This window comes from Pholcus phalangioides, unplaced genomic scaffold (assembly GCF_987345545.1).
Source record: "Pholcus phalangioides strain wild (caught in Gottingen) unplaced genomic scaffold, Ppha-v1.0 ptg000032l_1, whole genome shotgun sequence".
NCBI lineage: Eukaryota > Metazoa > Arthropoda > Arachnida > Araneae > Pholcidae > Pholcus > Pholcus phalangioides.
In genome coordinates, this window is record NW_028301622.1 from 2,274,814 (window position 1) to 2,281,461 (window position 6,648).

Here is a 6,648-nt window from a genome sequence, read left to right on the forward strand (position 1 = left end):
GTGTTGTATTTTTTGTACTTTTCCTCCTTTAGTGTTTTTTCAATTTATGTTAGATGTTTTAATCATTTAATCTATATATCTTTTTTTTGTATTTTTGCATTGTTTTTGTATTTTTTGCACTGTTCGTGTATTTTACATTATTTTTTGTATATATCTATTTATTCATTGTTTTTTTAATTGTTTTTTTTTCATTTTTTGTGCTATAACATTTTGTATATATGAAATAATATATGTACATTAAACTGTGTTTAATGAAGTTTTCATGATAAATATTTCACTTCAGCAATATAGCACTTGATAAATACAGTATTTCCTATAACATTTCACTGTTAGCCATGCTTAATTTGCTGTTACAAATTTTATAATCCTACATATATAGATTTGTCTTATGTTAAGAGCGTTACACTGCTCTATTCTTGTTAAAATTAGTACTTGCTATTATTGACCTTATTTTATTATATGTGTTATTTAACCCTTGTATGTTTATATCATCTGTCCCACTGCAGGCACAAATTTCATGTGTTATTAGTGAATAAATCCACGCATAAAATATATCTTTTAGGAAGTTGTTATCAATTGTGTTTCGAGTTTATACAGGATTGCTGTATATATATATAGATAGATTCTAATTTTTTTAACTTTTTTTTTCACACTGCAAATTCCATTTTAGATCACATCCTGTATTATAATTCCTAAATAGTTATAGTTATAAACTCTTTATATTTCTTGACAATTACATTGTAGGTTCAATTGGCATAAGAAATGAACATTTTATATGTATATCAGATTAGTGATTAATTTTTTTAGTTTTCCAAGCATATGTATTTAGTTTTTTGAGTGTTTAGTTTTTATTTAGCCTGGTGTAAACCGTAAGTAAGTCTTCTTCAACATTTTTTTAAAATTTATCATTTCTGAATCTTCAACATAGGAGTCCCGCAATGTAATGAAAGGAGTCCCGCAACAACTTGCGGGACTCCGTTCATTACATTTTGGAATGTGCTAATTTCAGCATTTATTACGACAGCTTGTTTCCTGTTATAGTAATATGATTTAAACCAATTTAATACATTACCTCGTATGCCTGCTGAGAAGAGTTTTTTTGTTAGAACATCTAAATCAACGTAATCGAATGCTCGTTTCAAGTCTAAGAGAAACTGTAATAGAATACAGTGTGGGCAAAAAGTCCGTAGAAACTTTGAAAATTCATAAAAACCAGAAAATTAACCGAAATATAAAACGGTTAGCAGGACCCACCATCGCTAGGTCACGGGAAAAGTTTTTTAAAACAGGAGAAAAAAATAACTCAAGAAACAGCCGATAGGCGGCTCTGACGTACACAAGTCAAAGAAAAGATACGCAAATAACGAACAGAGTGCCTCCAAATCGTTTATTAAAGCAGTATGTGTTTTACGTGACCACCACCACAGGGGGATAACACATTGCAGGCGAGTCACAAATCCAGCAACGGCAGAGTGCAGCAGGTCGACATACACGGTTTACAACGGTGAACTGGAAGTCCTTATAACCGTCTCATTTGCATATTTCCACCAAGTCACTCGTACCAGCGCAACCTATCGGCTATTTTTTGAGTAATTTTTTTCCCCGTCTTAAAAAAAATTCCCGTGACCTAGCTTTGCTAACCCTGCAAACCGTTTTTTATCTCGGTAATTTTTCCGGTTTTTATTCATTTTTAAAGTTTCTACGGACTTTTTGCCCACATTTGTTATTGAATCCGTTGTTTAAATGATTACTCAATTCAATGATAGCCATTTGTGTGTTTTTGTTTTTTGGAAGCCATATTGGTCTATAATTCACCAAATCATTTACATTACCTGATTTATAAAATGTGTGCACAAGAGCATATTTTAATTCGTCATAAAATAATCCATTTGTTACTGATGTGTCAACAATGTTTTTAATAATATCAAGGTGATAAAAGGAGATGATTTTAAGCATTTTAGGGGTTAATTTATCGTATCCACTTGATTTATTACCTTTTAATTCCGTTATTGTTCTTTTAACGTTTCTTTTGAAGTTTTTGAGTAAAACATGGAGCTAATGAAATTATTGAAGGTACTTTCTTGGCAGTTTGTAATTTCTCCTGTATCGTCTAAATTGATTGGACTTAGATCCTTAGTCCTACCCATAACACACACGTTGAGCTGTCACAGTCCCTTCCCCATGAACCATCCAACATATATGTGTTGGTCATGTGCTTCCCAAAGCCCGTCTTTTGCATACCGCCAGCCCGTCCAATTCAATCGATCTTTATTGTGAGAGTCCCCAGTTTACATGGTGGTAATAAGAGACTTCATTTGAAACAGCTTTACTAAACCATTATAATGAAAATAAATATGGACTGTGAAGATTTTAAATAAAAATGATGTGCAACCGTTCTCTCCTGTTAAATATTCGGTTTAAATCCAAACTATATAGTAGGGATCTCTCGAATACCAGCGATGGTCTTAGACAAGGTAATCTTCAACCCGTTTCAGAGCCAATCACGGAAGGATTGATGGATTTAACGTCCATTTCGCTAGAGGTCCGAGCACTCCCCCACAATGCTAAGCATGCATATAATATGCGTACAACATGCAGGTGCAGACGTGTTGGCTTAACCTCCGTCGTGAATTGCTAATGCCTTTCAATTAGTTCCAACAAGTTTAGTTTATTGAATTCCCCCTCTTCCTCCAAGTTAAAATCCCAATTTATCGAGCACATGTCTGTATTACTGCAAGTACAGCTATGCTAGTCAATGCAGCATTGGCTCTATTTGTAAAAGCCCGAAGAATAACGATGATGCAGAGAGTGTTTTATAAATATTATTAAATTCTCTCTAGATTTTAAGAGCGGTTCGTTCAATCATGGCCTTCTCTCGAGATTTCGGCTTTATTTCATCATAAGATGAGGGGGTCGGGCTTGTAAAAGTCCCCAAAGAAGTTACCACCTAATGTTGAATAAGTTCAAAAATTTATGCTAGGAAACCAACTCTTATATCCCTTTCTCCCAGAGATACTGATGTTATCTAAATACAAGGAGACTTGGTAACCAGGCGTCCCAACACGCATATTTCTACGGTGCCCTTCTGACGAAGATATCGGAGCATTGGCGACGAGGAAACCTACGCGACCCGTTTACTGGCGACTTCACGTGCTTGTCTTCTCGCTATGAGAGCCCAAATGGTGCAATGATTGCGTACTGCTATAAATGTTACCGTCAGGTCCGCCGGTCCGATACGGGAGAAGAACGTAGATAGCAAGGTCTTCACCACCTAAGTTTGAGGTGACCACCGACAGATGGCACCGTCATTTCGAACCCAACTGGTGCGGTAGTAAATTGCTCTATGGCGATATGACCGGAGTTGGTGTGGGGTGAAGTGTGAGTGGCCGAGTGGTACAGCGGTGCGATGTTCGTCTACTACCATGAAAGTTACCGTCAGGTCCACAGTACATAGACAACACGTTCTCTACCTCCTAAGGACGACCAACGATAGATGGAGAGAAAACCTACACGACGGGTTGACTTGTGCCTAATTTGGCACACTAGCCTAGTCAGGGCCGTCTTCAGAGCATCGTGTCCCTTCCCGCAAAATGATTTTTCTGAAGCTCCCACCTGGATATAAAATACCTGCCTATCAAGTTGAATGATTACTACTACTACTGAACCACACATGCACCTCGTCCATATTTTTCTGCGGAACTTCTAACAAATTAGTACCTGTTGGAATGTGCGTGTACGTGTAGTGAACCTAACATGAAATTTGTTTCTGTGTAATGCTTGCTATGTGTAGTAGTGCTGCAATTCGCCATCAATCTTTCTAACTATGAGTGAAGTGTAATGATTGAATAATTGTATCGTTGTGTATCCCTGTCGCTCTCTGTTGCGAGACTTATAAAAAAGGTCTGGACACACGCCTATCCGCACCGTGCCAGGGCCGTAGCTCGCGCGTCAGTTGGCGTGACTCGGCTCGTCCCCCGTCAGACCACAACTTTTCGCGTCTTGCCCGTGGCATTGCCGTATGCTGGCTGTTAGCTTAACGAAACTGTGTTGTCTGCTTCAAGATTTTAACGTAGCTAGTTCGGTGTAATCAAAAGTTTTAGTAATTTCGCAATTGCGATTTGGCTATAATAACTGGGGTTTTTTATTTTACTGGAAGTCCCAAGTTTTTCGCAAAAGTGTCCCGGTTTTTCCCGCTGTTATAAATAAGAATATTTATCTCCCACATTTGTCATGGCGAACGTTTTATTTCGTGATATTCATTTCAATCCCCTGCAATTTGCAGTAATGCTTTATTCCCCGCCATTTTCCGTAATTTCAGTAATATTTGGGCAACTTTTTTTTACTTTTGTTCCCATTTTTGGCGTTAATTCGCGATGTCTCGTATTTTCTCGTATTTGGAATCTCAGTTTCCCGTACTTTTCTCGAGGAAATATAGTCAGCCTGATTATTATAAAATAACTATCGTAATAAATGTGTTATAATTTATTATTAAGAATATATGCCAATTATTTCAATTTTTAAGATGCGTAAGTTTTTCATAGTGCAATATGCATTTCAAAAAATGACCATAACGCATACAGCAAAAACTGTATGTGAAATAGTGTAAAAACTGGACGTAAACAAAATTAGTCTAAAAAAACTTATTTCACTGATGTTAGAAAAAAAAAAAAGTAACAAATTATTGAGCAGTGTGTGTTAACAGAATAATATTCTCTACAATTTTGATATTTACTAATTTCATTAATTCTAGATTTTGAATTAGGGGCCGTTCAAGTATTACGTAAGCAAATTTATAGCCATTTTTGACCCCCCCCCCCTTGTCAGCAAAATTTCGTCATCAGCTCTGCCCCTCTGAATCCTAACTCATATTTTCATAAAGGGTGGTTGATGACGTGAGCATTATCCAACCCCCCCCCCCTGTCATCAAACGTCGGCAAATCGGAAACCCCTACCCCATCGATGATGACGTAATACTTGAATGATCCCTTATTCTGCAAGTGTTTTTCTCATTGATTTTGATTTTTCATAAAATCATGTACGAATTTTGAGATGAATTTCTATGTCTTCCGCCTCCAATATTTTAAGTAAATTGAGTCCCAGGAAGTCCTAAGAAATACTTCGTACTCGGGAAACCAAACTCAATAAAAGACGACCCTGTTCTTGTGATCGCGTGAGGGTAGTGATCTATAGAAATCGCTTCGTTTTTATTCTATCTCCTGCATTTGGAAACTTGCTTAGTAGCACGTATGGGGGCCGTTCAAGTATTACGTAAGCAAATTTTTAGCTATTTTTGACCCCCCCCCCCCCGTCAGCAAAAATCAGCAAAACTCTAACCCCCTCCTCCCCCCACCCTCGTCAGAAAAATTTCGTCATCACTACCCCCTACCTGCTAACGCATAATGGTGGGATCAGAAACATACGAGGGAGGGGGCGTAGGAGGCCCCCCCAGACGAAAAAAAATTACCCGTGGCACATTTTCAGATCACTGAAGTAGGCCTCAATGATCACTTTGGTATTCAAAGATCACCTAAGTAACCCGCTACACAGTTACAGAACACTTAAACGATCCGTGGCACATTTAGAGATCGTTGAGTGACATGTGGAACAATTTCAGAGCACTTAAGTGGTCCCCAGTGCGGTTCTACATCACTCAAGTTATCCGCGGAACATGCCAGATCACCATGGCATAATTACGGACCACTTAAATGATGCGTTGCACAGTTCCAGAGCACTTAAGCGGCCCGGAAACATTTTCAGAGCACTTGAAGGATCCGTGAGACATTTAGAGATCATTAAAGTGGCTCTGTAGGGGACTTATCAATAGGTAGAATGTTAGTTCAGGTGCCCAATAACTATCGAAAGGTTTTCTACCGTTTCTGGCGCACCAAATAAGATGACATTAAGAATATTTCATTAAGGGTGGTTGATGACGTAAGCATCATCCAAACCCCCCCCCCTGCCATCAAACGTCAGCAAATCGGAAACCCCCTCCCCCCCATCGATGCCGACGTAATACTTGAATGACCCCTATAAGAAAGGCAACTCAATTGCCGGCTTTTCTTGGCTACTGTGTTGTAAGAAAGAAGAGAAGGATAGCATTCCCCTTGACAAGGACAGAATTGCCACTGGGCCTACAACACAAATACGATTAAGGCACAGTCGCTTACTTCGCGGCCACTTAACCAATTTTTTTTCCCCTCTGGGTAAAGGGCTTACAACCCTCATGGAGCACAGCCTGCGCCAGGTCTGGTCTTACGGTCTCTTGGCTACTGGAGACTGATTTGAGTATCCCCTGTGAGGTATACCTCGGGTATATTTTCACACATTGGTTGAAATCGTCGCCATGTAAATCATCAGATAAAGAACAGCTGCTTTTTCCTTTGTTTTTTACTTCAACATATATTACGGGAAAAAAAAAATTTTTGGGCATATTTCTGAATAAAACTGGTGTCATGTAAAACTTGATATCAGATAATCGCATACGGTTAAATATAAAAAGTAATTGGTGTTACAAGCAACAAACAAAAGAAAAAGACTTTGTTCAATTTGGTTGGTGTCTTAATACCAACGGAGACGATAAAAAACGTTCTTTTAATCACTTCGTTTGATCCTATCTTGATCCTGGCGTCTTCATTGGCTGAACAACAC

At 38.3% G+C, this 6,648-nt stretch overlaps 1 non-coding gene across 1 annotated transcript; it reads left to right on the plus strand.

The window, feature by feature from the left end:
- Positions 1–6,069: 6,069 nt before the first annotated feature.
- On the plus strand, positions 6,070–6,194 carry LOC149066216 (U6atac minor spliceosomal RNA). Its single transcript, XR_016195439.1, has one exon. It is a non-coding gene; the product is annotated as a U6atac minor spliceosomal RNA (small nuclear RNA).
- The last annotated feature ends 454 nt before the right edge of the window (positions 6,195–6,648 follow it).